General features: G+C 33.5%; 1 long non-coding RNA gene across 2 annotated transcripts; it reads right to left on the minus strand.

Annotated features, from left to right (window-relative positions):
* Positions 1 to 17,425: 17,425 nt before the first annotated feature.
* Positions 17,426 to 20,202, minus strand: LOC139871496 (uncharacterized). Of its 2 annotated transcripts, none has more exons than XR_011766659.1 (4): positions 19,967 to 20,202; positions 18,727 to 18,843; positions 18,134 to 18,266; positions 17,426 to 17,867 (listed from the first exon to the last, which is right to left on the minus strand). It is a non-coding gene; the product is annotated as an uncharacterized lncRNA (long non-coding RNA). The 2 variants fall into 2 exon arrangements; XR_011766658.1 differs by lacking the exon at positions 19,967 to 20,202 and adding an exon at positions 18,943 to 19,139.
* Positions 20,203 to 20,479: the final 277 nt, after the last annotated feature.

The following is a 20,479-nucleotide window of genomic DNA, read 5'->3' on the forward strand; positions in this document are numbered from 1 at the left end:
ATGCGCTGTTTTTACAACTGCTTTATTAAATGCTTTTGAAATATATTTTGAACTGCGAATGCATGAAATGCTTTTATAAATGTTTGACGAGATAGACACAAGTACTTAAAAACATTCTACGAATGAGTTATTATGAGTACACCGGATATCACCCCTTTATAGTCTGGTAATCTAAGAATTAGGAAACCGAGCTCCTAATTAACGCGAATCCTAAAGATAGATCTATGGGCACTAACCAGCCCCAGTCAAAGAATTTGAACTGCTTTAGTACTTCGAAATAGGTATAAAACTGCCAGCTTTAAAAGATATGATCTGTTTATGAGGTGTACACAACCATCATATTTAAAAGAGTGGCCTGATTGTATGCTTTTTGCATGACCGTGGGGAATGCCGGTATGCGGGGGATATTCTATATACATTTTGTTAAGGTCGATTACCAGGTGTTTGTAGTTCGTATGAATGACTTTTATCTCTATGCCGTGCGAAATGCCTGATATGAGATTATGTTTATGAAAGATATTAAAAATCGTGAGGCAACCTATGGGGGAGAAACGGATACAAACCTACTCAGCTAAGCATTATGAAATATGGTTTCGTACACGAGATAGGTGTACTGTATTTAAATCTTGTGGTCTATTAAAATGATGAATTTTATTGTTTACAATAAACCTATGAACTCACCAACCTTTTGGTTGACACTTGAAAGCATGTTTATTCTCAGGTATGATAGAAATCTTCCGCTGTGCATTTGCTCATTTTAGAGATATTACTTGGAGTCATTCATGACATATTTCAAAAGATGTTGCATTCAAGTCGTTGAGTTCACCAAGATTATTATTAAGTCAATTATAGTTGGATATATTATGAAATGGTATGCTTGCCGTCAACTTTCGATGTAAATGAAAGTTTATCTTTTAAAAAACGAATGCAATGTTTGTAAAATGTATCATATAGATGTCAAGTACCTCGCGATGTAACCAAATGTAATGTATTCGTCCAGATGGATTAGGACGGGTCATGAAAATTGGTATCAGAGCGGTGGTCTTAGCGAACCAGGTTTTGCATTAGTGTGTCTAACTAGTAGTTGTTAGCATGCATTAATGAGTCTGGACTTTGACCGTGTCTGCATGTCAAAAGTTTTGCTTATCATTTCTAGTCGGAAATCATCTGCTTATCATCCTTAGGAAATTACCTATTTATCATTCTTAGTCTAGACACATCTTACTGCATTGATTGCATAAATAGTGTATAGACAAATTCATATCTTAGCGTATCTGCTAATCCATATTTTAGCGTATCTGTTACGGTAGACTTTATCTGACACATTCTCGTAATTCCCTCCGTAATCTACGGGATCTTTTATACTATGTATAGGTATTCTATGTAATTAGAATATCATCCGATATCCAAAAATCATTTTATATTGAAAAACCCTTTACTCAATCGTACGAAATGGAACTCGCCACTAGTTCAAGTCCCTCCGATTTCGACAGCTATTCCGACATGGATGTTCACCTCAACTCCAGAAGCAGCGTCACCAGAATGAATCAACCAATCAGCCATCCCTAATTCATCTAATGGGTTCGTAGTTACTTAATCAATAAAGACGCGAAAAAGGCGATCCCCTCCACCAACCGAATTCACCTCTTGGTGAAGAACCTGAAGCACTTACCGGCGAACCTGTCCGAAACACCATATTCAGCCCCATTGCCAGGATATCCCACAACAATTATATGATATCCCAAATTCTGAACCTTATTCATCCGCTCGTTCCAACCGTCAATCATTCATGGGTAATAGAAGAGGTCAACGAACTTCGCGCTCGAGTAATTAATTTGGAGAATATGGTGCAAAACTTACCAGCTTCAGCAACATCACCGGCACCAACAGTACCACCAACAACCCAAGTTTCAACATCATATGCCTCAACATCTCATTCTGTACCTCGAGTATAATCATCGTTCTACATGACGTTCTACATCATTTACCTTCGTTCGACATGGCGATTATGTAATCTCTAATGTTTTAGAGATTATATATTCTTGTTCAAACGGTAAATCAGATGAGTTAATATCATATTGACTCATTAAATCCATGATTACATCTAAGGAAAATATATATGTAAGTATATTTTCATAAAGATTGTAATTAAAAATTCTTTTGTACAAACTATTAATGGTGAAAATATTTTAACGGGTAGGTAATACCCTAGAAATATTTAGATTTCACATTAATAAGTTACACTGTACATTCTTCGAATCTGATTCAATAGTCATTTACTATCCTACTTACAACCACAGAAGTACGAATCCGTTTATCACAGAATAGCCATTTTCATTCAATTTCATATTTGGATTTTGACCTATCAGAATCCAACAAGTGGCATAATGAAGAAAACATTGGACAAAATAAAATTTGTTAGAAACAAACAAATTAACTATGAGAAAAATTTTGTTAAGAATCCACGCTAACTGTTCCTAGCTAACTGATTACATTTTATTTATCGCAATTTATTTATCGCAATTTTATTTATCGTCATTTAATTTCTGTTATTTATTTTACGCACTTTAAATATCGGGACACATATACAAGGTTTTGACATATCATATCGACGCATCTATATATTTATTATTTGGAATAACCATAGACACTCTATATGCAGTAATGCTCGAGTTAGCTATACAGGGTTGAGGTTGATTCTATAATAATATATATACTTTGAGTTGTGATCGAGTCTGAGACATTTATATAACGGGTCACGACACGTATTAATTAATTCAAATATTATATATTAAACTATATATGAATTTTTGAACTACAAATTGTGGACTGCTAACTGTGGACTGTCAATATTGGACAATTAAAATGAATTAAAATATTGATTATAACATATGAAACTAAACAATTCTTCAAGTTTGCCACTTGATTTCATCTTAAACTTCATTTGTATCTTGACGAATACAAACTGCGTTCAAACCTTTCATGATTCTTGAAAAACACCTCAATCGAGAGGATGAACCAACCGCACTTCATCTACGGAAGAAAGATTGATGCATATAGTTATGCACCTGAAAACACTCAGAACCTGAGTAAACGTTTAACACGTATCTGTGCTAGCTTCTTTGGCACTGTTATTACCGAAAATAACTTTACAATACCTCTCCAAAATAGCCAATTTTGTCACAGCTCCAGCAAGTCAACTTCGACTTTTCAATCGTACTAGTCTTATTATAACCTTGATGTATACGATTGCCTTTTCGTCATCGTTACCGGAGAACCGTTTATATTCCACCACATTAGTAGTAAACTTACCAGCGACTTCATTACTCATTGGTTTAAATCTTTCCGAAGAACCATTATATTGTTCATTAAAACCCTATCATTTACTCATCTGCATCTTGTAACGAGAATTGCCATACCAATTGCTGGTAATCAGCAATCAGTATTTTGAATCTCGCAGCGTTTCTACATCAACAGTTATATGTATACATATAACATTCATCTCTTAGAATTATGATCTCCCATTTCAAAATTCTGAAAAGCACTCTAGTCTACGAATCAGTTCTCCGAATCTTGAGAAAGCTGATAACACAGCGAAAACTGAAGACTGCCTTAACAGTCAAAAGTTTGATGATAAAGATTGGAGTGTTGAAAAAGTTCACAGATTTTGATACTTGAAAAAAAAATTGAATTGAGCAAACCATGAAAGAGACTCTGAACAAATCACAAGGACTAAACTTGTACATAAAGAATTCAAATGATTCTGTTTCTGATGGAATCTTTAGCGAATGCCTTATTCCGTAATTGTTCTAAATCATTGTGAATGAATTTCTTCATCACATTTTGATTGTAGAATTATAAGGTATTATCGTATCTTTCATTATAAATATCCTCAATATTTCTGAAGATATCTTCATAAATATTCTCATCCGATATTAATTAGCTCTTCGAACTGTCTGTGTTAATTCATAAAAGGAAACTGTTTTAGTTTCTATATTCTATAAATCTTCGAATTTAAAATATGAATGTTTTGAAATAGTGTTGGAATTTGATGAATGAGTTAGTATAATATAATGACACTTGATCAACGTGATTATATTACAGTAAGTCATGTTGAGTTTCTAATGAAACGTGATGATTCACAAACCCTAACGTCATCATGTGTGTAACATCCCGCGTTTTTCCGTTAAATTTATTTTTAACACTATCTTTTTTTTTAAATAATATCTTTCGTTATTTAAATTCGTAGTTTCCGTTAACTAACGTTCATATTATTCCCGTTATTTAATTATAACATCACTCGTTTACTCGAGCGTTTTTAAAATATTCGTTTGGTTAATTCCCGCACCCGCTTTGAAACTTGAGGGACCGAACTTGCCAAGGGATCAAACTAGTTGACTAGGTCAACTAGTCAATCCCCCCACCACCACTCATTATCCACCATTTTCTTTTTTTCATTTTCTTAACACTTTCACCATTTTCTCTCAAATCCTCTCAACAAAGATCATCATCTAAATCCGAATCAAGAAGCAAACATCAAAACAAATTACATATTCGTGATCCTCTCTTCATCCTCTAAGTTTTGGTACCAATTTCATCTCGTTTGGGTAACATTTCTAAAACTCTAGATTTTCTCTAAATTCGTGTTTTTGACTTGAAATGGTGTTAGTTAGTGTCTATGGCTTGTGTATAACATGAATATATGTTTTGTTTGCTCGATTCATTGTTTTGAGTCACTAGTTTGAACATTTGAAATGGGTGTGCTTAATCTTTGATTTTGGATGAGTTAATGTTGTTAAATTATTAAAGCTCATGTTTTAATTGTGTTACTAGTATCACAAGCTTCATTTTGATGCGTAGGTTGAGTAAGAAAACTTCAAGAACATGATTAATGAGTTTGTGAAGTTTGGTTAGGGTTTGATAGCTTTAAAACGAACTTTTGATGCATTGAATGCTTGTTAATGTTATTGATAAGTGTTTAGTTATAATGTATATTTCATTACCTTCAAAACGGCATATCATATGTGTGAATTGGATTCCCGAATCTTAAAATGCATTTTGTGAACTTGAAACTTTAAAAATAAACCTTTAATGATCACTTGACGAGATTCCAGTTATTGCAATTGATGTTTTTGCTTGATGAAAAGTGGTTAGTCGTATTCCTTGTCAAAAGAGCTTTCCAACGATATAAGATACGTATTCTAAGTGTTTACGGTTTGTGTTTTGTGCTAAATTGAATTTTGGATCAAGACTTGAACAATTAAAACAGCCCAGGTACCAGGCCACGCCTAATGTCGCGGCGCGGCCCTCCTCTGTCGCGGCGCGGCATTTGCCGTGTTTAGGTTCTGACCTACATGGTCAAAATTTAGAAAATGTTTGCTACGCTACGCACCTCCGATTCACATGTAACTTGTTCTAACATGCTTATATATGATTAAAAACCTTAGAAAAATAGTTCGGGACCCGACCCGAACGTGTTGACTTTTTCGTTGACTTTGACTTGATCGAGTTTGACTTTTAGTCACACTTAACCAAACACTTATGCAATCGTTCAAATCTTATTTTATACTTGATTCTTGCATGAAACTTGACAACGTGATTCACATGCTATATTTAATCGAGTCGTAACGAGCCATAGGACTAATCGAACACATTTCGCCCGACCTTGTGTCGTAGCCAGTTAATTGATACAACTTACTTGTTTAGGTCAAGACTAAGCAACTTTCATGCACACGTTTACTTTGTGAAGTACATTTATACTCGTGCACTCGAGGTGAGATCATAGTCCCATCTTTCAACAATTTTTATACTTTTAAATCATGGGATGAGAAACATATACAGTTTTATACTACATACTTTTATACTTTGAACACAAGTACAAGGAAACAAACATTCCACAGCGAGTTAGAACAAAAATCCTCAATTCTATTATCATTAGTTACACTTGCAGGGTGTAAGCGAGAACTTATATTGTGTGGCCATACGGGTTTGACAAACCCTCATTTTGGACGGTTCGCTACTGTCTACGGATGAAATATATTTTCGAGAAACAGTGTATGTTCTAACACTATTGTGATGGGGTTCTATGGAAGGAAACGTTAAGTCTTGATAATTGGGTGCTCGCGAACAAACTTTTGGAATGCAAACGATTTAGATAATCAACGTAATGGAAATACAAAAATCTTGTGGTTCAAAAACAACGTTTACAAACACCTATGATTTCACCAACGTTTTTCGTTGACAGTTTTCTATATGTTTTCTCAGGTTCATACTTGGCTACTTGATACATGCTTCCGCACACTTTGATTACTTGCTTGGAGTCAAGCATACATGCATACGCTAGTGATAGCACTTTTGGATTCAAACTTAAACATATTGATTATATGCATACGCTATTTATAGCAACTGTGATTTTAAACTTATTATGTCGCAAGTTATTTCATTTATACATCACTACTTTTGTAAATTTAAACTTGTTGTCGATCCGTTTGGTAAGCTAAACTTTGCAAGTCATGCACGTTTCAAATGAATGCGACATAATTTTGGTTAAACGTGTCTCATATAGGGACTATGACCACGCAACAGGACCTAAGTTAACGGTGCCGTCAATGACGATTTAGTCGGGTCGTTACAGATGGTATCAGAGCGTTGGTTGTAGGGAACTAGGATATGCATTAGTGTGTCTGACAGAGTCGTTAGGACGCATTAGTGAATCTAGACTACAACCGGATAGTTAATCATCGAATTCTGACATACATTTGCTATAGATAGCACTTACTTGACTACTTGTGCATTATACTTGAATCATTCTTAGGCAAACTTCTTGATGGTACCAAGCTTTCATCATACGAACTCATATTCTGTAACTTTATGGTAACACACGTAAATTCAAGATTCATACGCGTAAGGATGACGACGACTTCATTAGTCATACTTGTTTGGGAACTCTGTCTCCCAGATTGTTCTTCGCCACCGTTTCAACTTACTATCGGTGTTACACCGGTGTTCCTTACTATCTACCATATCGTGTTACTACCATTACTACTCCAGGTGAGTATCGTCATCAATACTTAACACTACGGTTGTGTACTATTCGTTATCATGATTCGTTACACTTCTCGCACTGAAATACATTATCGTTTGACTTAAACCGCATTGACGTGAACAATCATTTATACACTTCCCTCGGGAAACGCACCTTCAGATTTGCACTAATTCTTTCGATTAAATACGAGTCACGTTGGTGATGTCGCTAAGCTTTGTTCATTTTAAAACTTCATGATTACACGAACCTGAATCTATGGAGTGATGTGGGGACGGAGGTATGAGTTAGCGTAATATAACGACACTCGATCAACGTGGTTATATTATGGTAAGTCATACCAAAGTTCTAATGACACGTGATGGTGGTTAGACTCGATCAACCTAATCACCACCATGTGCCATGTACGTGACTTCATTTTTCTTGTTGGATATCCAAAAACTCCGAGAATATTGATAACAACCATACCTGGGACACATTGTCGATTATTGTCGAACCATACTTATGCTTCCGAATGAATGAAAAATTCTTTCAACTTCAAACGTATGTTACACGTGTATACTATCTCGTTTTCGCACAGTTTTATCGACGAACTACAATATACTTGTTATGCTCACATCGAGGCGGAAATTTCTCTCGCATCACACTCATACTTTCGATTCAGGAAATTTTCTATCTAAATTCTCAATGGAGGGAGAGACTCTTCACGTTATACTAATATTCGCCACGAGGGGGAATGTTCCTAACGAACATTTTTCGGAAACCGATAAATCTTCCGCGGCGCGAAATTCTTGAGAAACAGAAACTCGTTCCAACAAACATTTTCAAGTCCTAACAAACTTGTTCAAATATACCTTACAGAAATGTACCTCGTTTCGGATCGAGGTGCTCGTTTCACTTCTAGATTTCGGGGTGCCTTACAAAAAGCCTCGGGACCACGTTTAAACATGAGTACAACACATCAACCACAACCCGACGGACCGAACAAACATACGATTCAAACTTTGGAAACCGTAATACGAATTTGCGTTATCAACTTCAAATTTACTTGAGAAAAATAGTTGCCTTTAGCCGAATTCTCTTACTACAATAATTTTCATTCGAGTATTAACGTCACACTTTTCGAGGACCCGTATAGCCGCAATTGTCGTTTTCTTAAATTGTTGAACCGAAGTAGGTGACAAGCGAACCACCGGACCCGAACTCATTCATGAAACAATCGGAAAATTTTTCAATTCCAAGAAAGGCTCAAGACGGCCCGTAGTCGCCAAAAGAGCCATACAAGTGTTAAACGTAAACCTCTCAAATTCCAAGTGGGAAACCGCGTAACGTTAAAAGTCGCACCTTGAAAAGGTGTAGTCCATTTCGGAAACGTAGAAAGCTAAATCCGCGATATTTTTAGTCCTTTTGAAATCTTGGGGCGTGTTGTGCCCGTTGCTTACCGCTTAAAACTTCCGACTCAAACAAATACCGTTCATCCTACATTCTGTGTATCAAACTTAAAGGCGTGTCTTGCGAAACAAGAACTTGTTATCCTCTTAGATGAACTTACTATCAAAGATAAACTTCACTTCCTAGGAGGACCGGTAGAAACTATAAATCGCGAAACCAAACTTTAAACCAACGTAAAATCCCGACTGTCGAAGTTCGTTGAAATGCCCAAGGAAGTACTTTCACATATCCGTAGAATTTGCAACGCAAGGTTTCGAGAAAGAAACAACAACTACTACTTCCAACTAAATTTCGGGACGAAATTTCTTTTAAGGTGTAAGTAATGTAACATCCCGCGTTTTTCCGTTAAATTTATTTTTAACACTATCTTTTTTTTTTAAATAATATCTTTCGTTATTTAAATTCGTAGTTTTCGTTGACTAACGTTCATACTATTCCAGTTATTTAATTATAACATCACTCGTTTACTCGAGCGTTTTTAAAATATTCGTTTGGTTAATTCCCGCACCCGCTTTGAAACTTGAGGGACCGAACTTGCCAATGGATCAAACTAGTTGACTAGGTCAACTAGTCAATCCCACCACCACCACTCATTATCCACCATTTTCTTTTTTTCATTTTCTTAACACTTTCACCATTTTCTCTCAAATCCTCTCAACAAAGATCATCATCCAAATCCGAATCAAGAAGCAAACATCAAAACAAATTACATATTCGTGATCCTCTCTTCATCCTCTACGTTTTGGTACCAATTTCATCTCATTTGGGTAACATTTCTAAAACTCTAGATTTTCTCTAAATTCGTTTTTTTGACTTGAAATGGTGTTAGTTAGTGTCTATGGCTCGTGTATAACATGAATATATATTTTGTTTGCTCGATTCGTTGTTTGAGTAACTAGTTTGAACATTTGAAATGGGTGTACTTAATCTTTGATTTTGGATGAGTTAATGTTGTTAAATTGTTAAAGTTCATGTTTTAATTGTGTTACTAGTATCACTAGCTTCGTTTTGATGCGTAGGTTGAGTAAGAAAACTTCAAGAACATGATTAATGAGTTTGTGAAGTTTGGTTAGGGTTTGATAGCTTTAAAACGAACTTTTGATGCATTGAATGCTTGTTAATGTTATTGATAAGTGTTTAGTTGTAATGTATGTTTCATTACCTTCAAAACGGCATATCATATGTGTGAATTGGATTCCCGAATCTTAAAATGCATTTTGTGAACTTGAAACTTTAAAAATAAACCTTTAATGATGACTTGACGAGATTCCGGTTATTGCAATTGATGTTTTTGCTTGATGAAAAGTGGTTAGTCGTATTCCTTATCAAAAGAGCTTTCCAACGATATAAGATACGTATTCTAAGTGTTTACGGTTTGTGTTTTGTGCTAAATTGAATTTTGAATCAAGACTTGAACAATTAAAACAGCCCAGGTACCAGGCCACGCCTAATGTCGCAGCGCGGCCCTCCTCTGTCGCGGCGCGGCATTTGCCGTGTTTGGGTTCTGACCTACGTGGTCAAAATTTAGAAAATGTTTGCTACGCTACGCACCTCCGATTCACATGTAACTTGTTCTAACATGCTTATATATGATTAAAAACCTTAGAAAAATAGTTCGGGACCCGACCCGAACGTGTTGACTTTTTCGTTGACTTTGACTTGACCGAGTTTGACTTTTAGTCAAACTTAACCAAACACTTATGCAATAGTTCAAATCTTATTTTATACTTGATTCTTGCATGAAACTTGACAACGTGATTCACATGCTATATTTAATCGAGTCGTAACGAGCCATAGGACTAATCAAACACATTTCGCCCGACCTTGTGTCGTAACCGGTTAATTGATACAACTTACTTGTTTAGGTCAAGACTAAGCAACTTTCATGCACACGTTTACTTTGTGAAGTACATTTATACTCGTGCACTCGAGGTGAGATCATAGTCCCATCTTTCAACAACTTTTATACTTTTAAATCATGGGATGAGAAACATATACAGTTTTATACTACATACTTTTATACTTTGAACACAAGTACAAGGAAACAAACATTCCACAGCGAGTTAGAACAAAAATCCTCAATTCGATTATCATTAGTTACACTTGCAGGGTGTAAGCGAGAACTTATATTGTGTGGCCATACGGGTTTGACAAACCCTCATTTCGGACGGTTCGCTACCGTCTACGGATGAAATATATTTTCGAGAAACAGTGTATGTTCTAACACTATTGTGATGGGGTTCTATGGAAGGAAACGTTAAGTCTTGATAATTGGGTGCTCGCGAACAAACTTTTGGAATGCAAACGATTTAGATAATCAACATTATGGAAATACAAAAATCTTGTGGTTCAAAAACAACGTTTACAAACACCTATGATTTCACCAACATTTTTCGTTGACAGTTTTCTATATGTTTTCTCAGGTTCATACTTGGCTACTTGATACATGCTTCCGCACACTTTGATTACTTGCTTGGAGTCAAGCATACATGCATACGCTAGCGATAGCACTTTTGGATTCAAACTTAAACATATTGATTATATGCATACGCTATTTATAGTAACTGTGATTTTAAACTTATTATGTCGCAAGTTATTTCATTTATACATCACTACTTTTGTAAACTTAAACTTGTTGTCGATCCGTTTGGTAAACTAAACTTTGCAAGTCATGCACGTTTCAAATGAATGCGACATAATTTTGGTCAAACGTGTCTCATATAGGGACTATGACCACGCTACGGGACCTAAGTTAATGGCGCCGTCAATGACGATTTAGTCGGGTCGTTACAATGTGCCATGTTACACGACTCTTACATTCTATCTAATCTATAAACACATCAAGAACATATTCTCTTGATAGTTCTATCTTTTCTCTTGAATTCTGATAATTTAAACAAGTCAGATCATGCTATTGCAATTTCTCTCTTAGAATATTAGTCATGTTCATTCGAACTTCATACCTATAAATTCTGGACTATTATTGCTTAACTTAAAGTCGGGAAGAGAAAACAAAAGGATGGAACTCCAAAATATAAAGGAAACGAAGGGAGTAGATTCATAGTGAAATACCCTACAGAGCAATCGAGACAGATCGTCGCAATTAACCAAAGAGGATTTAATTCCCTTAATTACCGGGGAACCAAATCTTATTACGAAGATTTCCTCTAAATTCCTTGATTTTCGGAAATCAACCGTGACTACGTCACCGATTAAGTCGAATCTCTAATTCTTCCTTTCACTCTTTTGAGATAGCTTCATTCGTACTCTTTGAATAATTGAATTGTTTATTCATATTACTCAACGGTCATAAATCTTTATTTATCAACTCATATTCGTCAGGAAAACATTCTAATTGTTAGCCATGACCATTCCAATCAAATTTCGGGACGAAAATTCTTTAACGGGTAGGTACTGTGACGACCCAAAAATTTCCGACTAAATTTAAACTTAATCTTCATATGATTTCGATACGATAAGCAAAGTATGTAATGTTGAGTCTAAAAATTTTTGAAACGATGTTCATATATTCAATTGACCTTCGACTGCTCTCGATGAGGTATTATATATTGTAAGTTAATTATGTAAAATAAAATAAGGATATTATAATAATTATTATTTAAAACATATCTTTATATAAATAAAGTATATTAAAAATAAATATTAAATGAATGTAATACTTGTTTGATGTTCCGATAGATTTTAAGCAAGTTAAGTTCAAACTTATATGATTTTAAAATAAACGGTGATCCGAAAATGAGTTATATGAACTACAGGCTTGTTAAAAATACAATTAGGAACTATTTGATTAATTTTAAAACTTTTTATATTTTACTTTGGGTTGGAGTGAATAATTAATGTCATTTTTATTTAATAATTAATGCTCAAATTTTATACCATAATGAGCAAAATAAATAAATATATGTAATTTAAAAATATGGGATTTTTTCGAGGACTTTTATCCGCCACTAATTTACAACGGAGTACGATATTCCAGTCCGTGATGAACTGTCAGCATAAGAATACAATATTGATGGTTACAGTGTTGAGCCTTGTGCACGTTTATTTATCCATGAGTTATTTATTAGTTTACTATTAGGCTTTATATATATATATATATATATATATATATATATATATATATATATATATATATATATATATATATATATATATATATATATATATATATATATATATATATATATAGGGGAGGGATCCACTGAGAACTATTCTACTGTGAGAACTTGAGAACCGATATTCGAGCAAAAAATCAACGCGACCGAACAATTTTGAATGAAGTCGAACAAAAAATCAAAAGCACAAAATCAATTTTCGTTCTACATTTCTGTTCTACATATCATGTTCTACATATTTTTGTTCTAATTTCCTAATTTTTGTTCTAATTCCTCCATGTTCTACAAAAATGTAGAACCTAAAATTGTTCAAATTTCACAAAATTTGTTCGAATTTCCCGTTTTTGTTCGGTTCTACAATTATTTTGTTCGGTTCTACAAAATTGTAGAACGAAAATTAGTTCCAATTGAAGCATTTTTGTTCGAATCATACATTTTTTGTTCGAATTTCACACGTTCTGCATCAAAATCAACTTTTTTTTTATTTATCCCGATATAGGGTTTAGGGTTTAGGGTTTAGGGTTTACGGAGTAAACCCTCAACCCTAAACCCTAAACCCTAAACCTTAAACTCTAAACCGTTCGTGTAAAAAACTCATTCTAAACCCTAAATCTAAACCCCTAAACCCTAAAATCTAAACCCTAAACCCTAAAATCTAAACCCTAAATCTAAACCCTAACTTAATTTGATGAAAATTGATGTAAAACAAGTGTAGAACAGTATGTTCTACATGTGTTCTACATCATGTTCTACATAAAATGTAGAACCAAGAAACAATGCATCTAAAAGACAAAAAATTAAAATTGTTCGACTAGAACAATTTTTGTTCGGCCGCGTCATAATTTTTGCTTGACTACCTTAGTTCTCAGAGTTCTCATTCTAAAAATGTTCTCATTTGATCCCTCTACTATATATATATATATATATATATATATATATATATATATATATATATATATATATATATATATATATATATATATATATATATATATATATATATGTCATACATATATACCTATACTCTATGATAAACCGCAAGCCACCTTCTCCTTTGATTGAAACCTCATGCCGGACCACTAACGACGGACCACCATCGCCAGACAACCATCATCAATAACACCCTCACCACTTTTATAAACCCATCACCTTTTAATCACCAAACCTACCACCTACGACGGCTGTGGACAGCCGATTACTAACCTTGAACACCACAACTACGGTCACCTTTCCACGACCCCCAACTGACCACCACCACCTGCAACAACCACCGCCATCTCCGTAAACCACCATCATTCGCCGAAAAAACCCAAAACCATTGCAACCGTGATATATATATATATTTATTTATTTATTTATTTATTTATTTTTTTTTGTTTTGTTTTCGGATCACCTCAATCCACCCTCACCTTAAACATCATCTGCTGCTACGCTATTTATTCTGTTTCTGTTGAACTTTAAATAAAGAAGACGAGGAAACAGTGAAGAAATAACATTGATAATGAATTATGTTGATATGTAAACGCGAAGATGATGATAGAGGTTTACGATGTACAGTGATGATGATGGCTAAGTTGAAGATGAAATGTTGTTAGGATCGTGATTTTATATTATGATGGTGTATGTCATATAATAATCACGATGGGAACGATAGTTTGATATTGATCTTGATATTCACTGTTGCAATAATGAAGTAATGATGTATAATCATATGTATAATAATGAGGTCGAAGATGATAACCTTGTGGTTGTTATTAACCGTTTCCTTGATGTGCTCTGTTAAACAACGAAAAGAAGATGACGAGTAAACGTTGATGATGATGGAAAGATAACGGTGCTGCTGTGATAATGAAGTTAAATGATAATGATGGTGGAAAAACGAAGTGTGATGATGATTATAGTTATTGATGACGATGTGAAGAACGAAGATGATGATGATCATGGATGTATTATGATGAAAATGGGTTACGATGGTTATGATGATGATAAGATGATGATGATGTTACGATCATAAGTATGATGATGATCACGAAGTGAATGTATTATGATGATAATATGTGTGTATTATGAGGACGATGATGAGTAAAGAGGATGATGATGATGATGTACGGGATGTATGATGATGCGAGAATGATACGGTATGAAGATATTTTTTTTTTTCTCTTTTTATTCCACTTGCAAATAAACCTAAACCAATTTTCTATATAGTGCAGACGTTTTTATTTTAATTGTGGGCCGTAAAAACTGTCTTAAATTGGGCCGTATTGTAATTGGGGCCGAGACCCATTTACTTTGCTGTGGAGATGATGCCACGAGGAAGGGGAGTGACAATAAGAATGTAGTAAGGAAAATGGAAACAATAATCGAATCAAAAGAAAAATAAGTCCCAAGTATTTCAGAAATAAGACAATGGAAGAATGGTTAAGGGTGTTGGGGTTAGGCGAGAGGTCGCGGGTTCGAGTCCTGGCAGAGACAGTTTTATATTTTTTTTTTGAGCTTATACTCTTAAGGTATTAATTTATTAATATTAATATTATTATTTTCATTATTAGTATTTTTATTAGAAAAAGTATTATATTATTATTATTAATATCATTAACATTAACATTAATATTATCACAAGTATTATTAATATCATTATTATTAACGTTATAATAATTATTATTATTTTATTAGTATTATTATTATTATATCATTTTTATTATTAAAAACTATCATATAACATTATTATTAAAGTTATTATCCTTATTAAAATTATCTTTTTTTTTTTAATTTAACATTTTTATTATTACTATTATTACTATCACTATTATCATTATCCTTAAGTTAGTATTACTTCAAATTATTAATTTTGCAAACGAAAGATATTTATATATATAAAAAGTATATTAATATTACATAAAAGTTTGTTTTAACGAATATTATTGATGTAACATTAATTAAATATCAAATAAGTATCATAACGTATTATAAGTATTAATGAAATTATATATAAGAATATTAATCTTAATACATAACAGAATATATATAAACTTAGTTGATTTATATTATAATGTGTTAATATATATACGTGATATAGGTTCGTGAATCTGAGGTCAACCCCACACTTGTTCAAAGTCGTCATATGTATTTTTACTACAAAATACAATATCGTGAGTTCATTTGATTCTCTTTTACTCTTTACATTTTTGGGACTGAGAATACATGCGCTGTTTTTACAACTGCTTTATTAAATGCTTTTGAAATATATTTTGAACTGCGAATGCATGAAATGCTTTTATAAATGTTTGACGAGATAGACACAAGTACTTAAAAACATTCTACGAATGAGTTATTATGAGTACACCGGATATCACCCCTTTATAGTCTGGTAATCTAAGAATTAGGAAACCGAGCTCCTAATTGACGCGAATCCTAAAGATAGATCTATGGGCACTAACCAGCCCCAGTCAGAGAATTTGAACTGCTTTAGTACTTCGAAATAGGTATACAACCTCCAGCTTTAAAAGATATGATCTGTTTGTGAGGTGTACACAACCATCATATTTAAAAGAGTGGCCTGATTGTATGCTTTTTGCATGACCGTGCAGAATGCCGGTATGCGGGGGATATTCTATATGCATTTTGTTAAGGTCGATTACCAGGTGTTTGTAGTTCGTATGAATGACTTTTATCTCTATGCCGTGCGAAATGCCTGATATGAGATTATGTTTATAAAAGATATTAAAAATCGCGAGGCAACCTACGGGGGAGAAAAGGATACGAACCTACTCTGCTAAGCATTATGAAATATGGTTTCGTACACGAGATAGGTGTACTGTATTTAAATCTTGTGGTCTATTAAAATGATGAATTTGATTGTTTACGATAAACCTATGAACTCACCAACCTTTTGGTTGACACTTGAAAGCATGTTTATTCTCATGTATGAAAGAAATCTTCCGCTGTGCATTTGCTCATTTTAAAGATATTACTTGGAGTCATTCATGACATATTTCAAAAGACGTTGCATTCGAGTCGTTGAGTTCACCAAGATTATTATTAAGTCAATTATAGTTGGATATATTATGAAATGGTATGCTTGCCGTCAACTTTCGATGTAAATGAAAGTTTGTCTTTTAAAAAACGAATGCAATGTTTGTAAAATGTATCATATAGAGGTCAAGTACCTCGCGATGTAACCAAATGTAATGTATTCGTCCAGATGGATTAGAACGGGTCATGAAACATGTAAAGATAGAACGATTCATCAAAAAAATACAGAGTAGTAAAACTAATTACTTTCAAAAGAGACTAAGAGAACAGAGGCACGGTTATTTGTTGAGCCTCTTTTTTTTTTTTTTTTTTTTTTTTTTGCAAAATTGCAATCAGTAATGATTTTTCCCAAAAGTCTATTTGCAAAAAAAACTTTAAACCCTTTGACCAAACCTCATGAAGCTGAAAAATCATTAGTATCAACTATAAAAAACAAAATTTACCAAAACTTGACAGACCTAGTTTTGAATTCATGTCAACTTTGGACCCTGCCAATGAAGGTGTACATGGGTCGATTGGGATGGTGGAAATAACAGCTCCCACGGACATGGCGGCAATATTATTGCTGTTTAGCGGCAGCTACAGGGCTACCACAACAACCGGTTGAAAAGAGTAGGTTTATAAGTTTTTTTTTTAACAGCAGAAAGTAGTAAAATAAACTACATTATAAGGCTTGCCATTCTTTAGTCAACTCCAGTTGCAGCAGTAGCTTCATCAAATTTACGACACCCAAGTTTAATATGATATTACAAATGACCATTAAATAAGTTACAAGAATTTCACATGTAAATCGCATAAAATAGAGATCATACGTATTGATGATTTGCAACTAAAATAAGCTCATCAAATGCGATACGTCTACTCATCATGAAACATTTTAATCCAAAGTACAAATAAAAAAACACGGGAACGTGTGCAGAAAATGCTCGACCATTTTTCATTATCACGAATTGTACATGCAAAAGACATCCATAGAGATAGCAATTATTGCATAGTGTATACCAACAACCTTGGATTCAGAGTCTGAACCACAAAATTATAATTTATACTCTGCATACCCATCGACATCCAAGCTTGTTGACTGCAATTATTGAGACTCTTTACAGTAGTCAAATTTATTTCGTCTGTATCGAGCTACCTAATCACTTAAAAAGTATTTGTGAAGTTCTCGAACAGTTGATTTTGAGAGCTGTGAATTACACCTAATACAAAGCAGATCATGAAGCAAGTCAGAGGGCAGTCAACTGGAAATGGGTACAAATTATTTCTTAATCTTATAAATTCTTAAATCCACATTGAAGGATGTGAAGCTATATAGATAAAAAAGACAACTCACAAAAAAAAGAACCTGAAATATTGATATGTATATAAATAAATGATTCAATATAGATATAGATTTCATATAAAGGCCAACAACATAAATTCGTAAACTGAAAAGAGGAATGGTTATCGAAAAGGTTATAGGTACCTGAGCAGACAATGTTTTTCTCTTCCTTCTTCCCTTGTCTTTCCCTTTGAGTCGATACGATCTTGGTCTTTTTCATCAATCTTTGCGTCTTTGGTAGTGTATGCCCTTGAAGAAGATACAATCCAATTTCTCCCTATATCAATCAATCAAACAACCGTAATCAACTTAAAATCAAAAAAGCTTCCTATATGATCTAAACATATTCAACTTGAAATCATTAAGCATTTCTAGGCTATCATAATAATGGCGAGCACATACACTCCATCTAAGTTAGTAAGCATCAAATGATAAATTTAAACCAATAACAATGACTAAAATAAAACCAAGCAGACACACATTTTCAAAAGTACATTGAAATATGAATTCGGCCTTCACGATGTTCCATTAAATAACCGCTAAAATATTGACACACATCTACATAATTTTAGTACTACATCATCATACAAGGTAGCCTACTCGTAGATCAGCTAGGATGAACAATCTAAGACACATATGTATATCGCATTTACGTCGAGCATACAAACATAAAGCAATGGTTAAATCAAATCTTCACTTGATATTGAAAAGGATTTATAAAAAAGATAAAAAGACACCTTTTCTTCATCCGGCCACAATGACTGGAAGTTATTGCCACAAAATCTTTGGTTTGAAGGGAACTTGAGATGACAATTTACAGCCGACGATGATGATCTTCATGCTGAAACATTCACCTACACAAATTTACAAACTCTTAAAATCCCGTCTATACATTTTAAGCACACTAAAATCTACTAATATAAACAAATATAAAGGAAACTGAAAAGATTAACCATTAGGTTGTTAGAAAAGTCGTGGTCATTGAGCTTTATGTTAGGTGCAAGAGGCCATATTCGTGTGTTGGATTCGTATGGCAGTAGGTGTAATTCACAGCGGTCCAACCCAATTTTGTAATAAGGCTGCACCTGCGTATCTAGAGCGGTCCAACCCAATTTCGACCCGTATAGTCGATGAGGGTTAATATTGATAACTTTTATTAATGGGCGAAGTAAGTAAAGCAACTTTTTTTTTAGCTAAAACACTAACATGTCATAAGCCGCTTAAAGTGTCTACTTTAGACATTTTATCACACTAACAATATAACAAAATAAAGAGTCAAATAGAATTCCCCAAATTAAAATCCCAAGAACTTGATATGTGCAAAAGCGCAACATTTCGTAACTTACTATTAGTTGTCTGAGCGAACAAATGATGAACAAAGGATCTACATATATCTATATTAATGAGTTGAACTATGATAAGAACCTACAAAACTAAAACAACTCCAACCACAAATTTAAAATCATAAACATTTAATCAGAGAGGGTATATTGCTATGGCATTTAATCTTAATTAGTGTTTACTTGGCCAAAAATTCACACTTAGACTTTGACTATATATAATCAAGCTGAAGCATTAAACACATGTTTAGATATAGTAAACTACAAGAATGTATCATCCAAATCATTAATTTACTACCATTATGAACTATATATACAGTCAACTACAAAGGTGAAATTCACCAACCTGCATATAAACTATTAAACTATAACAAATTATAATGCAGTGAATAATTTTTTTTTATACCTATATGCTAATGAATTAACATAGCATACAAGTAAAACAATATACAGAAAACATCGATTACAATTTGGGTTACATGAAAATACAAAGATATCTGATGTTGAGTACCCAAATACTAAACATTTTTATTTTTTTTAGGATTGTAAACATGTAGCGATTTCATCAATATTTGGGTAAAAAACTATAATTCAAGTATAACAGGAAAAAGTATTAATTAAATGTTAAGTAACAAACCTGATTAAAGAAAAGAGTTAATGGAATGTTGATTTCGCAGATATTTGACGAAAAATTGATACGGCGTTCCTTTAATTTCATGATTTTGGCCCAAAAAATGGAACTTGAATCATCAATTTAGGTATTTTGTCAATGGTATGTGACGTTTTTGTTTTTCGAATGAATCAATCCAATGTTAGCTTGTGTTTGGTTTTTTTTTAAGATGGAATCAATTGACATTTAGGGTTTCAATTGGTTTGGTTGAAAAGACGATGAATGAGAATTGTGTTGTACGATCGGTTTTTGTTTTTTTTTTTTTTTTTTATTTTGTTTGGACAGCGTGGCATTATTAGTTGTTAATGATAATTAGCAGAGTGATTAACATGTCAGTAATTTAGATTAGGATTAACTAACGGAGTGCCATGTAGGATTTTTTTTCATGATTTATAAGATGTAAAATATAGATAGATATAGATTTTTTAGCAAAAAATGAAAATGAAATCAGCTGGCACCAATTAATGCAGGATCAGTTGA

This window comes from Rutidosis leptorrhynchoides, chromosome 1 (genome assembly GCF_046630445.1).
Source record: "Rutidosis leptorrhynchoides isolate AG116_Rl617_1_P2 chromosome 1, CSIRO_AGI_Rlap_v1, whole genome shotgun sequence".
Lineage (NCBI taxonomy): Eukaryota > Viridiplantae > Streptophyta > Magnoliopsida > Asterales > Asteraceae > Rutidosis > Rutidosis leptorrhynchoides.